Source organism: Benincasa hispida, chromosome 10, assembly GCF_009727055.1.
Source record: "Benincasa hispida cultivar B227 chromosome 10, ASM972705v1, whole genome shotgun sequence".
NCBI classification, from domain to species: domain Eukaryota; kingdom Viridiplantae; phylum Streptophyta; class Magnoliopsida; order Cucurbitales; family Cucurbitaceae; genus Benincasa; species Benincasa hispida.
Genome location: NC_052358.1, coordinates 53,879,871 through 53,892,617, shown reverse-complemented (window position 1 = coordinate 53,892,617; position 12,747 = coordinate 53,879,871). Strand labels below are relative to the sequence as shown.

General features: G+C 34.5%; 1 long non-coding RNA gene across 1 annotated transcript; it reads right to left on the bottom strand.

Annotated features, from left to right (window-relative positions):
* Nucleotides 1-209: 209 nt before the first annotated feature.
* LOC120088850 lies at nucleotides 210-2,243 on the bottom strand. The gene is made up of 3 exons (XR_005485049.1): nucleotides 2,072-2,243; nucleotides 958-1,005; nucleotides 210-568 (listed from the first exon to the last, which is right to left on the bottom strand). It is a non-coding gene; the product is annotated as an uncharacterized LOC120088850 (long non-coding RNA).
* Between the last annotated feature and the right edge of the window lie 10,504 nt (nucleotides 2,244-12,747).

The window sequence follows — 12,747 nt, the reverse complement described above, 5'->3', positions numbered from 1 at the left end:
TTATGGATCAAAGTTTTCATAACTTGACACTTGTCAAATGTAATTTCTTTTTGACATCCAAAAACTAACAACTTAATGAATACTTGATACGTTTTGTTTGTCAAGTTTATGTATTTTTTTAAAGAAAAAATTGTACTATTAGAAATTACCTATATAATTGCTCATGTTTTAAGGTCTAACAATTACTTTGATATATATAAGACAATCAATATTCATCAACCAAATAAATGGAATTTCCAATCTTGTCAACCATATAAACAAATAACATATAATCACAATTTTATGTCAACAATAAAGAAAATTAAATTCCCACCAGTTTAACAACAAAGAAAATCAAGTTCTTCTCCACCCTATGAAATTGGATAAATGATGATTACAAAGTGTAATGTTCAAACACTACCATAAACCAAATCAAGAAAAAATATTAAAACTAATATCGAAGGCTTGATGACCTTTGATTACCCCATCAAGTTGGTCATAGATTTGCCAAAGTGAATCACCAATCCAATGACATCCAACACCTTCCAACCATTCGTCCAAACGACAAGGTAAACCAGTGATACTCAATCTGCACGATTTGAAGTGAAATCATAAGTATTAAGAAGAAGACTTGCTACACTACTTTAAATTACTTTAACTTGTATCTAGTGTTGTGGTTTTATAATTGGTTGGTTAATTTTGCAAGAATCTTTCCAAGAAATCTTTGAATTTTGCTGGTTGAAAAGTGACTAAACTATGAAGGTGTAATAAAAGTAGCTCAATTGCAATATATAATTTTTATTTAAAGCAGCCCAGTCGCAATAGATACGCTTGATTGATACATGAGTTGGAAGAGTTAGTAAACAAAATAAAATCCATAGCAGAACTGCAGATGATGCATTATAGCTTTTCAAAAAGTACTCCAATTTATAACACACCAAAAGTGATAAAACATCTATACAAGAAGAATTGCCATACCTAGAAAGCATTTGCTTGTCCAAATCAATCTCCAGTGAAAAAGCACATCTATATGTATTCACAAGAATTCTATTAGCAAATGAATAAAGAAAAAACAAGGGAGAAACATCCCAAACGCTATATCAAAGACAGTATAGGCTTTTTCAATGCTTTTCCTAAGCACCCCACCCCAACTCCAGGACTTCTAGTGTGCTAACAGGTTGATGACATGTAAATTCTCAATGGTCACTACTTAATGTTCCAGTAGAATAAAAATATTAGGGATTGCAAAAACCACCTATATAAACATATATATTTCAAACAATGATTTATTAATATTGCAAAGTCTAGGAGTAATGAATTAAAAACAAAATAATGAAAGGTGAAAGTGAAAAATTTTGTTTAAAAAAAAGAAAAAAAAAAGGTAGTTTGACCAAAAAGTAAGAGCTATTGGATTAGGCATTCTCCTAGTTTGTTCCTCCTTTTCCCTGCCTGTAATTGTATGGTTGTATCCAACTCCTCACCAAATTTTCAAATTAAAGTAATGCATCAAACACACAACAGATTCTCCTTATCTCAGTCCCAACTTTTTAATATTTCCTTTTTGTCCATTTCCATTTTGCTGCTAAGTTGAGCTGTATTATGATGATATTATCAAAAAAAAAAAAAAAAAAAAACTTAAACCCCAAGCCAAATCCAACTCCTCTACCCATTGGACTTTCTTTTTTTTTTTTTTTTTTTTTTAATTCCAAATTCCCCCAATGTGTATTCCTTACTGTCACTCCCTACAAATACACACACTCCCATTTCTCTTCTCTCCAAAGTTCAAACCCATTTTCCTTCAATGGCATTCTTCGTTTTCCTTCCATAGCAATCTAATCGAGAACAGAACCTATTTGCTCCAGTATCTTTTACTAGAAAATTTTAAGACGGGATACTCGGAAGGTTTTGTTAATGGCACACTAGATAAATCATTCATATTTTAGTACTAAGAGATGAAATTCTCACCACCACCATTTTACAATAATTTATAGAAATGAAACCCAATTTATGACTAAACAGACCAACCTATATAGAAATCAATTAGGGCAACTTAGATTGAAAAAAATTGAGACAGATTGAGATGAGAAGTTACAGTTTCATAGAGGGCTTTGACAAAATGAGATCCAATGAGATCGCTCTTCACGTCTTGGAGGAGTCCAAATCAAAGGGCATCATTCTGGATCCTTTCGATTTCATGGTGAATGGCCTTCGAAGACTCCATTTTTTCCTTTCTCTTTCTTCGTGTGCATTTAATTTCTGTAAAGGATTTATTAGAACAAAATTATTGTATAAATTTCTCTGTAAATAAAGCGTTTATTTCAAAGAATGATGTCAATATTTGTTCTGTTGGACTGGAAAATAAACTTTACGTGCTAAGACCGTTAACAAACCCTCTATAACACTGAAATGTTTAAAACTGCGATAACTCGAAATAAAAGACTTAGAATTTCTCCTAAATTAAATGTCTAAATGTCTAACTTTGGCACTTGAGATTAGGACACATCAATCTTAAAAAGATTGAGAGGTTGGTGAAGAATAAACTTCTAAGTGAGTTAGAAGAATTTTTTTTACCTATGTGTGAGTCATGCCTTGAAAGCAAAATGACTAAAATACCTTTTACTGGAAAAGGTCACAGGGCTAAAGAACCCTTATAGCTATTACATTCAGACCTCTAAGGCCCAATGAATGTAAAAGCAGGAGGAGAGTTTGAATATTTCATCACCTTTATTGATGATTATTCAAGATATGGGTATGTTTATTTAATGCAACATAAGTTTGAATCTTTTGAAAAGTTCAAAGAGTTCAAAGTAGAAGTTGAAAATGCATTAAATAGAACAATTAAGACATTTCGATCTGATCGAGGTGGAGATTTTTTGGATCTAACATTTAGAACTATTTGATAGAACATGGAATTGTATACCAACTTTCAGCATTTGGTACGCATCAGCAGAATGGTGTATCAGAAATGAGAAATCGAACCCTGCTGGACATGGTTTGGTCTATGATGAGTTACGCTTCCTTACCTGATTCGTTTTGGGGTTTTGCAATACAGACTGCAACATATATTTTGAACTGTATTCCATCCAAAAGTGTTATGAGAACACCTTTGGAGTTATGGAATGGTCGTAAAGCTAGTTTACGTCATTTTAGAATCTAGGGTTACCCAACATATGTGCTTGAGGAAAATCCGAAGAAACTGGAACCTCGTTCAAAACTGTGCCTATTTGTAGGCTATCCCAAAGGAACGAAATGTCCTAAAACTTGCAGTTCGTAAATATTGAAAACATAATCTATTTATCAATAAAATTATTATTGAGTTTTTTCATTCAATAAAATGTTATTGATATTTCATTCTATTATAAAAATTCATTAAACAAATCCATGGCTATAATATGAATACTTTAACTTTATTTTAAAACATAAAAGTAGATCAAGTTTTAGTATATAGCCAAAATGTCTATAAGTATATAGATGGAATTGGGTACCTCATCCTGGTAACATTATTGAATGCCCCCCACTTTGTATACTAATACAAATGATGTGATCCTAAAATCATTCATGTGGAGACATACGAGTGGAGGCATTCTATGCAAAGGATGTTTTGTGTAAGACTGGACTTTGAAATAGTCACTTTTCCTTATAACGACTGTTAAAACTGACTAATTCAAATTCGATGACCTAGGGTAACTTGATCTTAATCCTGAGCTAACTATGAACTCTTGTTTATTCAGGATTATCCTTTGATCTGCGTAGGCGAGAATAGTCCAACAACACTGCTCAATAAACCTCTCATTTTGGGATAAGACCAGATAGATAGTTGGACACATAATCCTGCAAGATGGAATTCACTCCTACCCAATTTAGGGTTAGCAGATAGGTTGTTCTCTTAAGTGCTGATTCCTGATCTTAAACAACGGGGCCTCTCCCTCTCAAGATCGAGAATGTCATGATTTATTAGTTGAACTATAAACCAATTGTTCAATAGAGGTTCAATGGGAGCTTAAAGATTAAGAAGTGTTTCCAGGGGTAAAATGGTAATTTTTTACCTTGTTGTAAATATGAACAATCTATGAAGGTTCGATTTACTACTTATGGTTAAAGTGGATAGAAATATATCTACAGTGAGAAGAGTGCAACTATCGAGCTATAGTGGTGTGTCTCTATAGTTAACGAATATTGATTAATTCAAGTTTAAAGAGTTTAGCCAATTAATCTCAAATCGTTGGAGCTCATGATCTATATGTCCATAAGGTCACTCTACTAGATCGTAAAATTACTCCTTGGGTTAGTGAATTCAACGGATTTGAAATGTTCAAAATCGAAAATAGGGTTTTGAATTTGAAGAGTTCGAATTCAATTTAGAGTTTGGTTAATTATATTTGATATAATTAAACATTTACATTTATCAAAATTATACGTAAATTGGAAAGTTTACAATATTTAAATATTGATTTATATGAATAGGATTCATATATAAATTAGGTAGGATTCATATATAAATTAGGTATTTAATTAATTTAATATTTGATATTAAATTATTATTTAATTAATTAAATTGGTTTAATTAATTAATATTAATTTTCAAATCCATTTGAATTCAATTTCAAAATTGAAATTATATATATTTGATTTAATTTAAAAAAAATCAAATTTAGAATTGAAAAATCCAATTATTAGTGGATTTTCCAATCTTTTGGAAAATTGGGTGGATTAGTCTCAAATTGGACACCTATCACACTTAACTATTGCTTTTGAAGTGTCAAACAACAATATTGAGTAGTGCTTGCATGATACAATCTGATAAATACTCCAATTTCTCATATTGGAGGTGTATGATGCAACTGATTTTTTGCAAAATTAAAACTCTCTCAATACTCTTTTCCCTCCCTATCATTTTGGCCTCAATTTAGTGTTTCCACCACACAATCTGAGTTATAGGATAGTAGAGAAGATCTTCTTGGTATTTTACTGTGTTTTAAAGGCCAATTTTGTGAAGAGCAAAAATTTGAAGAGCTTCTTCAAAGGTAATACAATCTTGAAACCCTATTTTGTATATCAGTTGAATACATGCTTTAAAACTCAAATTAAGTGTAATTAGAGTGCTTATTGATTCTGATTTCTTCCGTTGCGCATTAGTTTACTCTATTAGAGAGGTGGTTACTTCTTCGACCCTAAAGAAAATAAAGTGTTTGTATCGATAAACGCTACTTTTCTGGAAGAAGACCACATAAAGGAGCACAAGCCCTGCAATAAGGTTGTATTGAATGAACTTTCCAAGGAATCTATTGAACTTTCAACAAGAGTTGTTGAAGAACCCAACACTTCAACAAGAGTTATTGAAGTTGGATCATCTAGTAGGTCAAATCCACCTCAAGTGTTGAGAGAGCCTCGATGCAGTGTGAGGGTTACAAACCCACCTGTCCGTTACATGGATTTAACAGAAATCCTAGCTATGGTAGCTGACGAAGATGTTGAGGGTCCATTGTCTTACAAGAAGGCAATGGAGGATGTTGATAAAGATGGGTGGATCAAAGCTATGGATCTCGAAATGGAGTCGATGTACTTCAATTCGATTTGGGATCTTGTAGATCTACCTGATGGGGTTAAATCTATAGGTTACAAATGGATCTACAAGAGAAAACAGGAAGTTGATGGGAAGGTGCAAACCTTCAAGGCTAGACTAGTGACAAAGAGTTATACTCAAGTTGAGGGAGTCGACTATGAGGAGACTTTCTCACCTATTGCCATGTTGAAGTCTATCTGAATCCTCCTGTCCATTGTCTCATATTATGACTATGAGATTAGCCAAATGGACGTCAAGACTGCCTTTCTGAATGAAAATCTTGAGGAAACCATTTATATGGATCAACCTGAGGAATTCATTACTCAAGGTCAATAGTAAAAGGTTTGCAGGATTAATCCGTCCATTTATGGATTGAAGCAAGTTTCTCGATCTTAGAATATAAGGTTTGATACTGCTGTCAAATCTTATGGCTTTGATCAGAATGTTGATGAGCCTTGTGTATACAAGAGAATCAACAACAGTTTAGTAGCTTTCCTAGTGTTGTATGTAGACGATATCCTACTCATTGGAAATGATATAGGTCTACTGACTGAAATTAAGAATTGGCTAACGTACCAATTCCAAGTGAAAGATTTGGGAGATGCTTAGTTTGTTCTGGAAATTCAGATCTTTAAAGATTCAAAGAAAAAAACGCTAGCCCTGTCTCGAGCATCATACATTGACAAAATGCCTGTCAAGTATTCGATGCAAAACTCTAAGAGAGGCATACTGCCTTTCAAGCATGGAGTAATATTGTCTAAAGAACAATGTCCTAAGACACCTCAAAAGGTTGTGAAAATGAGACGGATACCCTTTGCATCGACTGTTGGCAACTTGATGTATGCGATGTTATGTACAAGACCTGACATCTGCTATGCAATGGAGATAGTCAGTATATATTAGTCTAATTCAGGATTTGATCACTGGACGACCATTAAGAATATCTTCAAGTATCTACAGAGAATGAGGACTACATGTACATGTATGGTTTTAAGGATCTGATCCTTATAGGATACACGAACTCTGATTTTCAGACTGATAAGCATTCTCGAAAATCCACATCAGAATCAGTGTTTACTCTTAACGGAGAGGCAGTAGTCGGAGGAGTTCCAAACAAGGGTGCATTGCTGACTCCACCATGGAGGTTGAGTATATAGCGGCTGAAGCAGCTAAGTAAGTTGTTTGGCTCAGGAAATTCTTAACTAGTTTGGAAATCGTTCCAGATATTTCAAAGCCCATCACACTTTATTGTGAAGATAGTGATGTTGTGGCTAATTCTCAAGAGCCTAGAAGTCACAAGCATGGGAAACATATAGAACGGAAGTATCATCTCATCCGACTGATTGTGCATCAAGGGGACGTGATCGTCATGCAAATAACTTCGGAGAACAACATTTACAAAAACCCTCACAGCTAAGGTGTTTGAGGGTCACATGCAAAGCTTTCACTTATCCTGAAATCTCATTCAGAGAATATAGTATTTTTCTTCGTGGTGGTGTCTTTAGGTTCAAGGGTTTTTCCATTGAAGAACGGTCTCCCAAGGTAAGGGTTTCTGAAACCCATTTTTATTTATTCTTCTGTATTTAGTTTTTGAGAGCATGTTATAAATTTTTGAATTAAGTACATAATTCTTGTTGTTCTCTGTAAACTTATTGTTCTGTAAAAAAATGGGAAATTGGGACGATCCGCTTCCACTCAAGGATCCCTATTTAAAGGTTCCTACAATCTTCTAACTGATTTAAGAGTTGACCAATCTCCCAATCCTATTGAGATTCATGTAGCCTAATCTTAACTGTCAAAGATAGGAATTAGGGGAAATTTTCCGTTTCTTGTTTTGAGTTTCAATTGTTTTAAACATCTCTATATTCAGAACAACTTTTACCTCAGTTAGTTTTAATACATATAAATTATTTTCCAATTTTGCAGAACATACTTTAATACCTTTTGAAATAATGAACACTTCATGATCTTCAAAAGAGACTTTATATTTTTGTTCTAGCAAACATGAGATAGATATTAAATTCCTCCTCATAGAAGGAATGTAATAAACATTTTCAAGTAAAATGTATCTATCTTCAATAAATAACTTCATATCTCCTACTTCTTTAGCCGAGACAACCTCTCCAATCCTTATCTTAAAGGTTATTTCACCTTCTGTAAGTTGCCTCCAGGAACTAGTTTCCTGGGAGAAAGCACAGATATAATTAGCGGCTCCTGAATCTAATATCCAAGTTAATTTATCATTTTCCACTAAACATGTCTCTATGACATATTTACTTTGTTGTGCTTTCTTAGTTTCCTCATCTATGACATTTGTGTTTATTACCTTTAACATATCTAGAACTTGTTCATTAATAGAGTTCTTATCCTTTATGTCATGGTTATAAACATTTTCAAGAATATTGTTCCTGATAAATTGTACTAAGAATGTCTGTAACTAATCCATGATTTCTTTAGCAGAAATCATGTTCTTGAATTTCTTAGCTAGTATATCAGATATATTTGCCTGAATCCATCTGTCATATGCATCCCAAACTCTTTGGTTTGCAAATGAGTTGGGAGATAGAGGACATTCCTCTATTAAAACAAACTTTAAATCATCATCTGCTTGTATTGCATTTATATTTGATGTTGAAAGTTTAAGACTGTTAAAAAAATCGGAAGCGAGTAATTTAGAAGAATTCAACATGTTGAAAATATAAAAAAAAATCTAATTAGTAACTTGCTTCCATATCCAATCAAATTTTAGCAAAAGTAATAATGTACCTAAATTTCATTACTCATTTGCAACAATACTCTAGTGAGTCAGAATAAATGTTACCAAGGGGTAGTCAAATACTCCTTCACTGAAGCAAGACATTCTTGACTAAATACTAATTCTAAAATAACACTTCTTCCTATAGTCATTTAGTTACCATTTTTTGTCAAGAACTTACTAACACTTAGTAACTCTTGTAAGTGTAACCCTCCATTTTCAGATCTCAGAGGTCGGCCCTAACGATGCTATCGAATTGGAGAGTCAAGGTTGGGAATGGACCTAAGAAATCCTATCCATTTTTGGAGTTTGAGTTGTTTCGAATCCCATGTTACAACCCTCCGAGGGGATAGCCGCCGAAAAACGACTAGCTTATTTCGCCTAAAAACGACAAGCAAGCACAACATAGAAATCTCACGGTCCAGACAAATGGAAGAGACCACAAGACACGTTGGCACACATCCTTCACCCACTTACTATGAACTACTTTCCCTATTCACCTTGCTATTGACCCATACAGACACTTTTCTAATGGAGGTCACTCCCAGGGTGACACAAAACTGAGCATGAATCTCATGGTGTGAACTCTTAGGGATGTGAGAGCTAAGAACAACATATCGTATATGTTATTAATCTCCCAGTGAAATGTTCTACTTGTTTTGGGTAAACATTTACTTAGATATATTCCGGATAGTAAAACAACCAAGTCTAGGTGATTATCTAAGTATAACATTTATATTTGGATTTAACCTACAATGTCTAGCGATAAACCAACTTAAAACCTCACATCACTCACGCATGCTCATAAAACCGGGTAATGAACGCTCAATTATTCGGTTATAATCCCCAGGTAGAAGGTATGCCATATACCGTCAACTTAAATACCTTCAGCCTTAAACAAGATTATTGACTGGTTGAGTTTGTAACTAGAATTTTACAAGATAATTATCTATTTTAACTGTTAAAACAAGTTGTTATTTGTTAACCCTAAGTGAGCATGCATCTTATCTATGTTATGGATTTTAAATGTCTAATCCATTTTTATATCAACTTATAAAACTGTAGATAGGCTTTTCATCCATAATATATATCAAGCATTTCAAGATTTAATATAACACTTTATGTGAAACACTTGAATCTTTAAACATGCATACTATATATTATAACTTTTTATAACATACTTTCAACGCATGTTTCATTCTTTCTATGGTGGGATTTTAAATCTACATGGCATATCAAATGCAGATACAAGATTTATTTAATTATAACATACATTTATAATGCATAAATAATTAAACATACATGATATGGACCAATTTTGGCATTCTAAGCAAGTAAACAACCTAAATTATAACAATAATAATTAAAAACTTCTTCAAACTGCCTCTACTTCACGAACCGACCCGAATCGAACCCGATCCACTCGAACTGGACCTCCAAGGCTCCAAAAAGAGTTGAACCGACCAAAACCGAGCTGAACCGGACCTTCAAAACTTGAACTGGTCGAAACGATTCACTTGAACCACCAGTCGAGTCGTGTGCACGTCTTCTGGGCTGGGATGGCAGCGTTGCAACGCTTCATCCCAACGTTGCAACACCACGAGTTGTCTGAAGAACGATGTTGCAACGCTCTACAAGCAGTGTTGCAATGTTGCATTGCAATAGCTTCAATTCCAAGTTTCTGCTACTGACCTTCCTTGCTTCTTTCTTCAATTACAATTTAATTGCAACTCTATTGACTCTAACAATTTTACAGACACTTAATCACATATTAATTCCCATAAAAAATGAACCAATTGCCAATTATCACTTAATTGAAGAGAATTTAAATGCCAAAACTGAAATTATCCATATCAGCTCTCATTTTCATACAATCTATGAAAATCAACCACTAAGCTAAAATTAACATGAATTGAGTACTTAAATCATGCTCTGATATCAAAATGGAGTTATCATGCAATTAGCGGAAGCAATTAGGATCATTAAACACTCTAATTTAATCAATTTTAGCTACTAAGTAAGCATGTTCATAACTATAAATAAGGTTTCTGAAATTTACCTTTGTTGAACACTTCAAATCTTCAAATTTCAGCTTGAATCTTCTCTCCAAATGCTTGTAGATCACCACTTGATCTTCCCTATTATTCTCCAGGACCTTAGATTGAATTGTGGGATTCAAAATGAGTAGGAATTGAGGAAATTTTATGGAGAAAGACATGTTTTACAATAAAAGTTGAAGAACCCTTCTTCAACTCATTTCTAGCAATAATTCAATTGCATGTCCTTTTTCTTTCAGCAAGACAAGTTGGTTTTATTCAACCTACTCATGCAATTAGATTTCACATGGGAATGACACCACAAAACGCAAAAGGAAAATGGAATTATGAATGTTCAAAGTGGGAGAAACCCACTTTGAATCTTAAATTGATTTAAAATCAATTTCTTTATTGAATTTTTATTAAACTTCAATTATAATTTAATTTTCAAAAACAAAAAATAAAATTGATTTAATTATTTGAATTTTCATAAAATTCAAGAAGTCAATTTTAAATTAATTTAAGTAATTTAATTAATAAAAAACAATTGAATATCTAATATTAAATTATTAAAACACCAATTCCACACACATGATCTTATTCATGCAATTAATATTTAAATCAAATTTAAATATTATCCAATTCTCTAATTAAACATGTAATTATATCGTATATAATTACTTATTCCTTTAATTCATATTTGAATGCTTCTAATTTACTCATCATGTTATTCTGAGGTTTAATCTGTTTGTGAGCTATAAGGGGACCTAATGGACCTACAGATCATGGGCTCCATTGATCCAAGATTAATTGGCTAAATTCTTCAAACCGAATTAATCAATATTCGTTAACTATCGGTCTCTCTACTAAAGCCCAGTAGTTGCACTCCCCTCACCGTAGATATATTTTATCTACTAAGGCGCGTGCGGCCGATGGTCTAATACGGTCGAAGGCTGAGGCTCTTTTATCTTTGCCCTTCTCTTCTCCTGCATCATCGACTTCTTCTGCAGTGATATGATTGTTGTTGGTCACTTTCCCCTTCGCCTTTCTGATTATGCAAATTGGCTCTGATGGCTCATAGCCAAGTCCTGTCCTCGACATGGGTATAGCATGTCCTTCTTGCAAATGCTTCTTTTGGGTCGGCGAGAGTCAGGATTGCTCATAAATCTTCAAACTCTTGAACTCAGTGTGAGTTGTGAATTCATAGCCTGCCTTCACCAATAGCTTATAAGCCTTAGGATTGAATCCGTTTTCAGTTCACCTCTCCGGCAGCTTTAACCCCGTCACTTCCGCCTCTCGAGCAGCTTTAACCCCGTCACTACCGCCTCCAACTTGTGGATTTTCTGCTTCATTATCGGCGTGAGAGGTGTGACGAAACTCTCCTTTAGAATTTCTATGTCGTCGACCTGCAAACCTTTTGAGCATTCCGTAAAAGGTGACTCACCATTTTTTAGTCTCACAAAGGGACATAGCGCAAAATTGGAGGTTTTGAGGCTTTTTCGCCCCTCATCAAGGGTGTTTCTCCAACACCGAGAGATGTTCTACTTTCTTTTGGGCTGGAGGCTTGTACCTTGCTACCCGCCCCTTTCTCTGTGTCTATTGGCAACCTCGACCAGGATCTACCTGCTTTCTTTGCCAACAATTTCTCTGCCGGCATAGTCTCACCGGAATTCTCGCTCTTTAGGTAAAACTTTGCATCTACAAAGTGAGACTCGACTTCAGAAAATGGATTAGAATCTACTTCAACCTTCTTAATCCCGTCATAGTAAAACTTGAAACACTAATGTAGTGTCGACGTAATCACACCATTTTCATGAATCCAAGGGCATCCTAATAGCAACTTGTAAGTGGTCTTTGAGTCTATCACATGAAACAACACGTCAGCCTTTAAATCGCCAATGAGAAGCTCCAAGCGTATCATGCCTATCGCCCTTTGGCTGCCTTGATTGAAACCCTGAATTACTAATTTGCTGTTTGATAGCTCTTCCATGAGTATGCCCAACTGTTTCATAGTCATCTTTGGCATTATATTGATGGCAGATCCATTGTCGATGAGGATTCGACCCATTCTCTGTTCTCGAATGTATCCAGAGACGTACAAAGGCCTATTATGCAATTTGGATCCCAGTAGCAGATCTTCGTCTGAGAAACCTATGGATGTACAATACTAGGCATAAGCACGTGCTGCTTAGGTCGATGCACCAGATGCATTGGATTCTAACAGTGCCTCAATGAGGGTCGTCTTAGCTTCTCATAGGAGTGAGAGCAGGTCGTCTATGTTGAATGATGAAGAACCCTTTGGTTCTTCTTTCGACTTTAATGGGCCTAGAATGGTATCTTCTTCTTCCATGGTACTGACAGCATGACACGTAGCAGCCTCTGGCTTCTTCTCTGAACCCCAATTGTAGAAGTTC